Raw genomic sequence first — 14,529 nt, forward strand, 5'->3', positions numbered from 1 at the left:
TTGTTAACCCTTCTCTTCAAATCTCTATCTTGGGCTGAAATTCCTTGTACCGGTGAGTTTAAACAGAAATGCACCAGTGGAATTCTCTCTCCAAGACACTTGCAAAGAAGAAACTTCACAGAGTGAAACCACAATAACACAGAACTGATTTTAGTTTTAATAGTGTCATTTCAAGACCTTCAGAATTGTGTGAATCTAGCTGTAGGAGACTTTATCCACCACGGTATTCAGTAAGTTTGCCTTCACAGATCATCACAATTCTGAACCTTTTCAACAATTTACATAGCTGACCTTGCTTTGATCTACTGTTTTACTCCTTGTCGTTATTCATTAAATATTAAAACCTTTCACTTCATTCGTTTTTAACCTCATCTTATTTATTGAAGAAAATGGCTACAGGATTCCTTTTAAAATCAGATCTACAGAGACACAATTTATTAAAGCTCTTACCAAAATTTTGATTTTACTTTCTAAGAAGGATTACATCAACATTTTTGATTGATTCTGATGCAGTCACCAAAGTTTATATAATAGTAAGAAGCACTATTTAACTTCTACATTCCTTTTTTCCCTATAAGTGCATACAGTGTGGTCAAAAACTAGTGTCTGCATGGTAGAAGGAAGAAAAGAGAAAAGAAGGAGATAACCGATCTCTAATAGAGATTACTAAACCAGTAAGAAAAATGTCTCTTTGTAACATTAACAATAACTTTAGGGATTCATATTCTATAACTGATGTGTAGCAAGAATTTCTTAAGAATTTTTATAGTCAGTTTAAGCTTTTATGTTGCATTAGGGTTTCAGGATAATCAATAGTAATTAATATTGATTACACTAGTGTTCTTAGTATGATAGCTTCATAAATACGGCACAGTAAAAATATCACTAATGGTTACAGTAGAACTTTAGGGATGAGAAATTTCAATGGAGTTTAGAAACATGTCCACAAGCAGCCCTTTCACATTACATCAGTGCAAAATTATCTTTATACTAGACAGTTTTCTTTTCTACTCTCTCAGGTACATGCTAAAGAAGTTTTGTCAATAAGCAAATTCATTGCTTTCCTTCAAATAGTCCACTGGCAATTTACTATTTATAAATTCAATTTCCTTAAATAGAAGAATACTGATAATGCGTCTTGTGTTTTTTCTAAATAGACTGTCAATTGCTAGCATATTTCTACATTGTCTGTCAGTGTAATATTTCTATGTGATTCAGTCAATTCCTCAAGTCTTTTCTACTGCAGTGCTGTAGGAAAATCATCATCTGTGAGCTTGATGAATGGCAGGCGTGAGTCAGATGGCTTGTATGATAATCAAACCCACTTTTTTCTTCTGAGTTGGATGTAGACATCAAATGCCTTAAAGTCGGTTCCTCTGCCCTGGAGGTTGCAAAGCTGAGTGAGAGCAGAGCACTTGAGTTAACCCTGAGGTAGTCAGTTGCAACCTCAGAGGCTGCCTCTGGCAGTGAGATAAGTTTGACTCAGCGGTGCAATCCCTCGGGTGCTGCAGGATGCACCACCTTCTGGAGTCATGAATTTATGACCCAGTTCTTGCTTTCTTCCTTCTGTTTTCCTTCCCATATCTTTATTTTTAAGTTTCTATTAAACTAAAAAAAAAATTTCCTTGCTCTTTAAAAAAAAATAAGCAATATACTGCCGTATTTCTAACAAGCTTCTCACTTGAAACCTCTTCTAAAATTTGTTGTGCAAAGGCATATTGCCAGGTTTTCTATGAGAAGACGAGATGACACTTCCATTAAAATAAATAAGTGGATAACGATGTAAAGCTCTTAATGGAACAACAACAAAGCCTGAAAACAAGGTATCTGATGTTTAGATCAAAGTAGCAATGCTAATTCAGCATTGGTCAATCTAAAATTAACAAGTTTCTAGTGTATCTGCATCTGCAGAAAATTCATTTCTTTCCACTGGTTACCAATATCAAATTAAAATTCTAAATGGATGGGAAATCACTTGTTTGTTATCTGACTTCAGGAGAGTTTTCGGAACCTTCACAAGATTTGTAGTATCAGTGATCAGATGGAGCTTTCTGTGGCTTTCAGCTGTTATGAACTTACATCTTTAGCCTAAGCTCCAAAACCATGATGACTTGCAGATCCCTAGTATTATGGGGTATAAAGCAGAGATGATATATAACATTACATCATTTTGAAAGGTAGGGTTGGATGTCTTCCCTCGGGTTGCAGATCACAAAGCAGGTGAGCTACCATCAACCTCTGGCATGATGTAGATCAACTTGTGATCGACAAGACAGTTTGCTTCAAAGGAGTTAGACTGAACTTTATCTGTTAACTTCATGGAGCAGGGATTACATTTCTACTGTTCATTCTTTTTTAATGTTATTAAACATCATGTGAACAAATATTAATGAATTGAACTTCTGTGATGTGAGAATATTTTTATCCCAAACCCTTTCACACCAGTGAGACGTGATATTCTGAAAACAGACTTGAAAAACAGAATCTCTATCCCAAAGTTTATCCTTTTTTTTTCAATTCTTATTGTAGTAGTATATTATGATTGGCACTTTTTTTCCTAATAAGACAATGCTAGCTTTGTATTTTTAATTAAACTGAGATTATGTCTAACTAAGCATTTTGCCAGGCCAGAGAAGTTGTGTGATCACCAGCCCTTGTCCTCATGGGGGACTTCAACTTCCCTGATATATGCTGGGAATACAACACACACACAAGAAGCAATCTGGCAGATTTCTAGAGTGTATGGAAGAAAACTTCCTGGTAAGAGAGCCACCAGCGGAGGTGCTCTGCTAGACCTGCTTCTCACAAACAAAGACCTGGTAGGAGACGTGGAGATCTGGAGCTGTGTTGGACAGAGTGACCATGAAATGGTAGAATTCTCGATTGTTGGTGGGGCCAGAAGAGGGGACAGCAGAACTGCTGGCTTGGACTTCCCAGAGTGGACTTTGAATTGTTCAGAAGAGTAGTAGAGAGAGTGGGTCCCTTAGGATTCCATCTGAGAGGGTAAAGGGGTGCAGGAAGACTGCAAGTTGTGTGTGTGGAATACACACAGGACCCATCTATCATGTAAAGTGTCAATACTGGAACAAAACAGATGAACAGCTTGTCATGTGTGGTGTATAGACCAGAAATACAACAAATATTTACTGTAGGGTCTGATATGTTCAGCATGGGATCTGTTACCTGCTATAGCTTATGTAATTCTACATCTTCATTCTTATAGAACCCAAATGAGATGGAAGCATCATCGGTCTGTCCTCATATGAATTGTGATAGTTATTTGTTCGTTTCAGCCAAGCAACTATAAAGGTGACACAGGAGCCCTCAGCCATCTCTCCTTCTTCACTGAACTGGGCCTGACTCCTTACCTCACCCTGACTGATAACCATGGGGCTGTCAATGGGACAGGTCACCAGTCATGCCTGGAGGCTGTGGTGCTGCAGCTCTCCCTGTTCTGTGGGCTCCCACTGCTCCTGACCTATTTTACCTCTTTTAACAGCCTCACCCTTGCTTTTTGAAAATGTCCTCCAGCTAACCAATTTTTTCACTAAATTTAGGTGCAAAAATGTATGGAAAATTAGTCCTACATTCACATAAATTTTGTCTCTACCATAATGCAATTCTGTTTGTTAAATCATGTTTCTGATCAATAATGCATTTGAGACACAAGTATATTTTATTTTAGTTGTCCTTCAAAGTAAAGTGATACTCTGACATAGTATTTTTGTTAAATAAAACACTATTACTGCAAATGTTATTATTTAAGAAATGTGTATCTTATGTATTTATAATAAACCTTCACTCTCAAATTCAAATATCTACAAGAGAACGCAAATTCTACATCAACTTGGATGTACATATACCAAAGCAAGAGGATCTTTCCCAAGAGAAAGGAATGCTTTTATTTTTTTCTTGTAAGCCAGCGTTGTTGTTGTGCAAGAGTGTGTATTTTCCCTACTGGAAACTGCAAATAAAAGAGTAAAAATTTTTGTTTGGTAACCAAAGGCACTGGTAAATTTCAGCAAATTAAATTCACTACAGCTTTGTGCAATTCTGATGTATCACTATCAGTCAATAGAAGTTTTTTTTCTTCATTAAAATAGTTGGTGAATAGTTTTCTAGTTCACTGATGTCTAATTTTAGTAACTGTTTTCTGAAACAGTTATTGTTTGAATTAAAACTTCCCCACTCAAGGTTTAAAAATTTCAGCATGCTTGGTCCTTTTCTAGATTTTAAGTCTATAAATACTACAGAAAATTTGCTAGAAACTGTTAATAATTAAAAAATATCTAAAGGGACAAACAGAAAATCATGTGATTGCTTTTATTCTGTCAGTACTGGTATAATAAATAATTCTTGTTCATTTTATAAATGAAATGGTTAATAACTGAGAATTTCAAAACAGTTGCTGGTATTGAAAGGAGAGAAATATTTCTGTAGGTTTGGGCTGTGTTTTGCTGCACTGTAATGTATGAAATAATGAATAATACTTCCTTATTCATCCCCCCCCCCCCCCCTTTTTTTTTTTTGTTATCATCTTTTATTCTTATCTCCTGTCTCATTTTGTAAGCTGAAAGATCCCACTTCATTATGGATTTTTTCATCTACTAGATTTCCATCTTTCTGATCACCTTTTAACTATAATGTGAAGTATGAGCAAGCACTGGACCATCAAGAACCAAATGAATCAGAGCCAAAAATATTTAAACTAATACTTTCAGTGGTGTAGATGAATACATTTGCTTCATTAGTGTAATTGTATGGATTAAGATAGACTAGAGATCTGTCCAGTTCTTTCTTCTGTGTGCTTGAGGTTGTTTTTTTTCTTCTTTTTTTCCTTTTAATGATATAAAACCTACTGAAAAGTTTTGGCAGAACTCTTATTCTGGAGACTTATCAAAAAGGGCTTTTTCACTATTTTTATGTTGTGAATCTGACTGAAACACCTGAAAGGAAGCTGAAATCCTCATTTATCAAATAGCCCCCTATGTGTACAAGCATATATGTAAATATCAAGCTAATCTTAAAACTACAAACCCTAGAACCACTTGCATAATCACTCCAAGTGCTGGTGTCCTGTCACTTGAAGTGACTGTTCTAGTTTATTGCTCTATAGACTGGGAGGAAGTTTTAGAGGGCGTGGGAGCCCAGAAAGGCTGGGAATACTTTAAGAAAGTTATTTTAAAGGTGCAGGAGCTAACCATCCCCTAGTCATGGAAGATGAGCTGACGGGCAAGAAGGCTGGACTGGCTGAACAGAGATCTTTGGCTGTAACTCGAGAACAAAAGGAAAGTTTATGGTTTCTGGAAGAGTGGGCAAGCTACTTATGATGATGATTACAGGTATGTAATGAAGCTGTGCAGGGAGAAAATTAGAAAAGCCAAAGCATAGCTAGAACTGAACTTGGCCACTAAGGTAAAGGAAAACAGTAAATATTTCAGTAAATACATCAACAGCAAGAGGAGAGCTAGGGAGAATTTCCATACATTGTTGGACGCTGAGGGCAACTTAGTGACCAAGGATCAGAATGTCAGAGGTCTAAGTCGAAGGCTTAATGCCTTCTTTGCCTTGTTAAAGACTTGTCACTCCCTGGGCACACAGACCCCTGTACTGGTAGATAGGGATGAGGAACAGAATAGGCCTTGCATGATCCGTGATGAGATGGTTTTGGACCTGCTCCAAAAGCTGGATGCTCAAAAGTCCATGGGGCCAGATGGATTGCACCCTAGGGTTGCACCCTAGACTGGCAAATGTGATGCCCATCTTCAAAAAGGACCAGAAAGATGATCCTGGGAATGCAGTGGTGAGCAGCACTAGCGAAGTTATCCTGACCCTGCACTTGGCATTGGTGAGGCCTCATCTCAAGTACTGTGTTCAGTTTTGGACTCAGTACAGAAAGAACGTGAAGGTGCTGGAGCAGGTCCAAAGAAGGGCAACAAGGCTTGTGAAGTGCTTGGAGAATGTGCCCTATGAGGAGAGGCTGAAGGAAATGGGGCTGTTTAGTCTGGGGAAAAGGAGGCTGAGGGTAGACCTTATTGCTCTCTTCTAATACCTGAAAGGTGCTTACAGCAGTGCGGGGTTGGTTTCTTCTCACTGGTGACAAGATGAGGGGAAATGGCCTCAAGTTGTGCCAGGGGAGTTTAGGTTGGACATCGGGAAAAACTTCTTCACAGTAAGGGTTGTTAAGCACTGGAATAGCCTTCCCAGGGAGGTGGTTGAGTCACCATCCCTGAATGTGTTCAAAAACCATTTATGGTGCTCAGGGACATGATTTAGCAGAGGGTTGTTAGAGTTAGGGTAGCATGGTCAAGTTGTGGTTGGACTCAATGATCTTTAAGGTCTTTTCCATCCTGAGCGATTCCATGATTCTGTGATTCTATGGTTTCCCTCTCCTGTTTTTCACTACACTTCTATAAAACAGATTCAGATTTCTAGTTATCTTCTAACAATGGCTTACCTGCTTCTTTCTCATTAAGACAAGATAAAATGTAGACCAGAGGGTGTGATAATTCCCTTGAATTAGCACTGCTCTCTCTGCTCATGTAAGTATCATATTACATTAGATCTACTAATAATTCACAGCACCATGTCCCGAAAAAGCAGAATAAGAAAATACTTAAAAACATACTAACAGTAGAAACCATAAATCCAATAATCTCTCATCACAACGTGAAATTTGTAACATTATAAGGTCATGAAATCACTCGCTCCTCCTCTGCTTCATAAGTGAAAAAAAGGGTATCATGTGTTAATTTGGCAGCAGTCCAGGTTAGCTAAGAGGTATGACTTTCCAAGACTGCTACTGTAGGAAAGCCGAATGCAAGCAAACTTGTCTCCCCTTTCAGTGGAAGTGGCAAATAGGAAAGAAGCCTCTACGAGTTCTCTGCTGTACAGTGAATAGGATGGTCTTTTCTATTGTTTGGACTGAGAGAAAAAAATACAATCTTCCCATGTAGAGCCTTCACTTTTTTCTTTACTTTTTTTTTTTTTTTTTTTTTTTTTTTTTTTAAATAATATTTTGTTTCCTTGAAACTGCTAGCAGCAGCCACATTCTGAGTGTTTCAAAGTCCCAATTTTTCTAACCTAGGAATCTGTAAACACCATTGCAGGCTGGGTGGGTGGTGGTGCAGAGATTAAAGGCTTAATATAAAGAAGGGAAAGCAGTCTGGACTAGTTTCAAGAAGATATTGCTGAAATCCTCCACTTACGTGTTCGTAAACAAAATGCTTGAATTAGAGTAGAGGAATAGTTAGGAACAGAAAGCAAAGGAATACGAGCAAGTATCATGGCTTATTTCACAGCAGACTGAAATAGTGTGAGAAATTATAGAAATGAAGACAAGTAGTGAAAAAGGTACAAAAAAAGTCAAGAAAGGAAGCCAAGCAGGGAGGTGGTCAGGAGTGTTGCTGGTAGATAAAGGAGTGACAGGCAGATGGGAAAGCTGATGTAAAAATCAATTCACAGGTCACTCTAAAAGTAATGCTTCCTATTTACTTTCATGGAAAGTAAAACAAAGGGCACAGCAACACTATTTGATAGAGCATATGCTCAGCTACAAAACGGTGTTTTTCAACATAGTCGCCACCACTGGCAGTGCATTTTCAGCAGCAATTAACAAGAATCTGCATGCCATGCTCTTAAAAATGTACATAGCTATCTGGAACATCCTCTGTCACTGCTGCTGAAATGTACCACCCACAGCTCACTGTGCTCCACTGTTTGGTCTCCACAGATGTTCAGCAAGCATCAGTGACTGTCAGTGGATGCAATATTTTCCACACCTTTGCTTCATATGCACTTCTGTGTCAGATGTTATTTTGTCAGACTGCCCCTCTCCTGCCATCTGTCTGATGGCAACAAAATGTAGTGAAATAATGACTAATGTTTCAGTTTATTGCAGATGACAAAACAGTTCTCAGTCACAATGCTCACGTGAATTTTCATGTAAGTTTTAGCCCTAATCTCCTGCAATGACATGACATTATAGCATCAAATATTTCAATTTAAATAGAAAATTTAGACAACAAATTAACATTGTGTGCCTTGTGGTTCATGCTAAAAGAGCTGTTGCCTCTGTCTATGTATCCTGTATATTTTCAACTATGTACTTGTTTAGAAACGATTATGATTGAAATTCTATTCAAAATAACTAAAAATTGATAAGAATCAAAACTGAAACAAATATTTAGAGAAGTAGGGAAAAAGCAGTTGTTTCCCACTAGTAATACATATGTAGTAAAAAGAAGAAAAGGAGTAAAAAAAGAAAAAACAATGGAAACTATAGCTTCACTAAATGGCTGTTTCTGTATTTTAGGGTAGAAACTGGAAAATCTTTGGAAAAGAGTTACAAGAATAAATGTGATTGTGCATTTAGTTTTTGTAGTTTCTAAAGTAACACTGTTCTACTTTGTTCTGATTTTGAGTATTACATTAAAACATGTTGTATTAGATTTATAGATTCTTCATTAGAATCTTATTTTACTGGTGAGTAAAAAATGTGAAACTAACTGAAGCAACTTTGTGAAATTAAAGATATATTTGGCACATACATGACGGACATGTCTCCTAGAATCCATTCAGTCTTTTGTGAAATAAAGCCTTAGTTCTCTTTGCAGGTCTATATTTTTACGTACTTGTAGTGTCCCAACCACTGAGGTAGACCTCTGTAAAGATCAAATTAAGACGTTCTATTCTATTCAAGGAGTGCAAAAACTTAATTTTAGGTATCCATTTTACATTCTATATATGTTTGTATGCATATAGTCCTGCATTTTTGTCACAACAACCTCAGGCAACTCTACAGACTTGGGGAGAAGTGGCTGGAAGGCTACTGGTTGTTAAGCTCACGAATAGGCTCCCCACAGAAGAGACTGAGTCAGCATCTCTGAATATGTTTAGAAACTGTATGTGGTGCTCAGGGAAATGACTTAGCAGTGGTTGGGTTGAAGTTGTACTTGATGATCTTGAGGGTCTTTTCCATAACCTGAGCAATCCAATGATTCTATGATACTATATCCATGTCCATTTTACATCTAGATATTTCAAATACTTTGTCAGCTAGTATTTCTAAGCACTCTGTTTTCTGTAACTGGTGTTTTTTGTCAATATCATGTGATGCTAATGCTTGAGTACTCTGAAGAAAAGACAAGAAGGGCAACTTTGTTGGATTCAGAGTGATCTCACTTAAATCAAACCTTGACTTCTCTTGAAATGTTGAGGTACTTTAAGAGCAGAAGCTGAAATCTTCCTTTCCATCTCCATGCAGCAACACTTTATTGAGCCTTTATATGATGTTATGATATGATATGATATGATTATTATAATGTATTATATTATAGTTTCAATTTTCTTTACATTTACTGTCTTGAATTATGATTTTTTGTAAATTCAGTTCTGGTTCTTGTTCTGTTAGTGTAAAACAACAGTGAGCTAGGAACCTCAGGAATATCTCTCCAATTTGGAAAAAACATTAAAAAAAACCACTGAAGTTAGGAGTATCAAATGTACTACATACATCTCAGAAGCTAGACTTCATCTGAACTTCGAAATCTCTTTAATGCCAATGACACTGAGACAAATGAGTATTGTACTCTGACTAACAATGTATGAAAAGGGAGATCTTTTATGGAAATTTGAAAACAAATAGAGAGCTAAAACCAGTGTTCGCAGTTCTGATGAAAAAAAGGGCTTTAATTTTAGCCTTATAATTTATGAGGTGTCCCGCTCCAATTTATAGGAGGGAGATGAGGTTCTTTAATATCTGTATACCCGGTGTGAGATTAAGAAACAACGGTTCATATGTTGTTCCATCCAATTTATTACTAAGACCTAATCAGGGAGACGGGGAAGGGAAGGAGTGCGATAGAAAAGATGGAAAAGAAGCAGGAGTTGCGTAAAGCGGGGATAGTCACCAGCAGGATCCAGCAGCGGTCCCGTTGCACGGTGTTTGAAGGTCCCCGGCAGAACGCAGCAGAAGACGGGGAGCAGCAGCGTGGCCGGCCTTGGGCAGCAGGCAGGTAGACGAGGAAGTCGAGGAGCCAATCCTTGAAGCAGGAGCAGCGGTCAGGCAGCAGGCTCAGAAGAGTTCAACAGTATGCAGGAACCCCCTCAATCTTCAGGAATCCTTCCATCTTCAGGAATTCCTCTCTCTCTTCTTCATGAGGAATCTGTTGTCAGAAACCTGTCCTCATGGTTTTCAGTTTCTCTTTTATCCTCCTTATTCTCCTGCCTACGTGACAAGGATGGGCCTTGAGCAAGAGTCAATGAGCACCCTCTGAGATGGCCATCATCCGGAGATAGGTCCACACAAAGGAGCACTTCACAGCTATTTAGCTGCAGCTCATCTCACTCTCGTTGCCCCTGGCCTTGCCCATCTGCGTTCCCCCAGACAAAGGGTTTCACAACCTTTGCCTAGGGCTTGCCTGGCCTTGTCCATCTGTCTCCTTAAGACAAAGGTTTTCACGGTCCTTGCTCGGGACTTGTCTGGACTTGAACAAGTCCATCGGTGTTCCCAGCGAACTTTGAGACACAGAAGTTAACAGAATAATCTCTTACATGAGGTTCCATGGCATCCTTCGTATTTGCAAATTAATATACTCTATGCTATTTGCCAGTATTAAAATAATGCAGTGCAAAAGCACACCACGTTAGAATTTTATTTTGTTAGTTTGTTGAACGAATGACTTTTTTACTACTTGCATAGAAGCTGTATTTCTTATTCTATCATTTTTTTTGAATGGTAGTATGATGTCAAAAACTCACAAGGAGGCATAATTTTTTTTAGGAGAGATTAACCATGAGGAAAAAAAAGTATTATTTTTCTTTCTTTTTTTAGTTTTTTATTTCCTATTGACTATGTAAGTCTCTCATCAAAAGAGAATATTTGACTCAAGCAGCCTGCTTCAAACAGAATTTAAGAAAAAAGGGTATCAAAAGCTCTGATTGATCTGTTTCATATTCCTCTATTTTTATATTCTTCCGTAGTCTATATGGCTTTATGCTTTGCCTAGTCAAAGTGAAATATGGGGGTAGAACTTATATAAAAGTAGATATTTTCTGCTGTGTATTAATTTCTCTGTCTTGGAGGTGGTTGTTTTTAAGTTCATATGATGTTACCCGACAGATTATTCTATCAAAGACTCTATTGCCAAATCTAGAATTTGTTTCAGAAAAAAAGATATAAACAGATTCTAATTCTGTACCAAACTGAAGAGCATCAGCTTCATTAAAGTGTCATAATGTCATTGCAGTATATTCTGTACAAAAACACTTGTATGTGTGATAGTGAAGGAGTCTGATTTGCTTCCAAGCAGGTGGGAGGTGTAATTGATTTCATTTTCTGTACATTCTAAAATCACAATACCAGCTGCATCTTTTTTCCTTACAAAATATGTCTGATTTTCAAATTAAAAAAATATAGTAACTGTATAATAATATTTAATTGTATTTTTGGATGTATGTCATCTGTCACCTACAGGCAGTTCTGAAGACTGAGAAGACAAAAACTGCCATGATAGATTATGTTAACACTTCATCTAATGCACATCCTTTTTGATGGTGGCTGAATCAGAAAAGAAAGGTGAATGTACTTCATATGGCAGAACAGAGAAGATTCCATCTTTTGTATCAGTTATCTATTTATTTATTTCTAATAAAGGTGTTTTAGGATGTCTTTAACATACATGCACATATCGAGCCTGTCAAGCAATATATTAAGAGTTTACACAGGAGCTGTGGATACTCCATTACCTTTAACCTCTGTTCTTGGGCACTGACAGCTCCATTTTCAGTATTTTCTATTTTTTTTTTTACGATGAGTTTGCAATTATGTCTCAGTTCTACAGTTAAAAAGCCTTTTTTCTATGTTATACTGTTTGGCATTTTAAATTCTTTATTATACTTTGATGACACTAGTCATTTTTCTTCAACTCCTTACACCTATCTCAATTAATAAAGAATTTAAGATGAGACTTCAGATGTGAGAAAATAAAAACCTAAAACTCAAAATGAAAATAATTTAAATACTGCAATTTTTAACAAGAATTGCTAATGAGCAAAGAAACAATTTTATAGTCTTCAGGCTCTGACATTATCTGCTTATATACTTTCTTTGTTTGGTTCAAACATAGTCTAGAAATTTGCACTGGTTAGTAGTCAAAACCAACAAATATTTTCAAATTTTATCTTTATAACAATTAATATATCTGTAATTCACTAACTAAATAAGGTAATCATGTCAAAGTGCACAAGGATGTTGTTGCAGAATTGTACAGCTCAACGGAAGTGAGGCTGCTCCAGCTCTCAAGATCTCACCAGTGTTGAGGCTGAGGTACTTTTCCCATAGGACACAGGCAGAACATACCTGCAAAACAGCCATATGCATATATGCATGTATGTGTATAAATCTATTTACGAGCATATATATGCACACTATTCAACAATGTGTCATCAACTCCAGGCAATGATTCTGGGGAGGTGCCCTAGAGATCTGCAGTTTGTGAATTGCTTTTGACACCACTGTCCATGGAAGCTGGGATCTCCTGGGAGGGCCTGGAACTGACATATGTAGCTCATTTCCCTGACTATAGGTGTTCCCACCCATTGCTCCGCCTCTGGACTGTTTTGTGTATGTGGAGCTGGGCTTTTTCTCATATACTTCAATAGTTATTGTCCATTAAGTAAATTAATTATTATTAATAAAGACATACAGGGCAAAAAATTGTTTTTTATATATATAAAAATTTTGCATGTGTATATTTTTCTGCTCTGATAAATTTTAAAGTTCTGATTTCTGAATATGCTTATTGTAAAGTATGAAAATATATTTGTCAAATAAGAACTTGCTTATTTCTGACCGGCTATTACTTAAGGAGTTCCAAACAACTAAGTTGAGAAATCTCAGCTAAAATGAGAAATGCTGTAAATGTTTATTTGGATTTATGAGCGTCCTTAATTCAGTGTCCTTTTTGGCTTGGCTGAAAGACAACAACGTTTCATTCTGAGATGCGTTATTGTGTTTTGTTTGTATATATATATATTTTTTTTCACATTCATATCCAGTTTTTGCAGAATATTGACCTTCCTACCAGTTAGTGCTTTTACTATAATTTCTTTAAAGCAAAAGGTGGAAATTCCCAAATTAATATGATAGGAACACGGTGATATGAAGTGAGGGATGACAGGTCTCCTTGCCAAGCATTCAGTTTGATGATATATTTGTATCCAGTTTTTATTTGTATCTTTGTTCTTAAATCCAAAGGATAACATTCATCCAAAATTTTGATCTAGCACAGCTGCTGAACACAGCAACAAACTTAGAGTATAAATGCTCTACACTTTCTTTATGCTCTATTCCATATGGTCTGTTCTAACTTAGTGTAAGTATAAATGCACTTAAGCAGAAAATTAGTAATAGTAATTCTATAATAAAAATTCCACCAGAATTCCACTTTCCATTAATGAACACGTGAAACCATTTTTAATTCTCATAGACATATATCTTGTTATTTTTGAAGTTATACAAGATGTGCATTGTGAATTACTGTAAAGTGGCAGTGTAAGTTCACAAGCAACAGGGCACAACTCAGAGAAAGTTCACATTTCTGCAGCTTTGTCATAATTGGTGGTCTGCCAGTGATCTCTTCTGATCAATGTTAGTCACTAGAAAGCCCTCATGCATGCAGGGTCTTCTTGTGTGCTCGATACCCATTCTACGATGTGTTTGTCTATGATATTTTATGAGACTTTTACAGAAGATGCTACCTCTTCCTCCTATTTCTCCTCCCATAAGTATCTTGGCAGAAAGATAATTAAAAGGAAACATCCAGTTTGTGTCTCAGCTAGCCGGAGAGACCTGCTTCTGTCCGACCAATGGACAACTTCTGATTCTTCCACAAATTTACATATTTTTCTTCCTTTCTCTTCCTTCCTTAAATCTTGAGGGTTATTTGTTCTAATGGAATTTAAATGTAACTGGCATTTCACTACATTTTTATATGATGTATTCTTTTGAAGAGAAGTTGACAAAAATTTTTTGCAATGAATTAAAATAATCTTTCTAGGTTTCTCACTGCTTTCTTCCAAAACAGATACTAATGGCAAAACTATGAATAAGGAGATTAGATTATGAAAATAAATTGTGTAGTAATGACTCTCCTCTCTTATCCACCTACAGTAGCAATTCCAAGACAGAGCTCACTGGAAAAATAGTGTTGGAAAAATAATGTTGATTTGCTAGCTCACATTCTTACATTTTAATCAATCCTAGATCAATATTCCTGAACTGAAATGTGAAGTAGCGTGCTCTAAATGATGTTGACTGTGAAGTTAAAAATAAAACATGAATATTCATAGTCTATAAAAAAAAATTATATGCTTTCCAGAAAGATTATTTTCCTAATTCTAGGTAATTTCTAAATTTTACCTTACTGACACTCAATGTTGAATCTAATTTAGTAAACATATAATGCATGAAAATAGTATCAACATTAGTAATTTAAATTTAATTTAACAAAATTAAAGGGAGGGGAG

Source organism: Centrocercus urophasianus, unplaced genomic scaffold, assembly GCF_019232065.1.
Source record: "Centrocercus urophasianus isolate 14NV4802_14NV808 unplaced genomic scaffold, USGS_Curo_1.0 seq_31, whole genome shotgun sequence".
In the NCBI taxonomy this organism is placed as follows: Eukaryota; Metazoa; Chordata; class Aves; order Galliformes; family Phasianidae; genus Centrocercus; species Centrocercus urophasianus.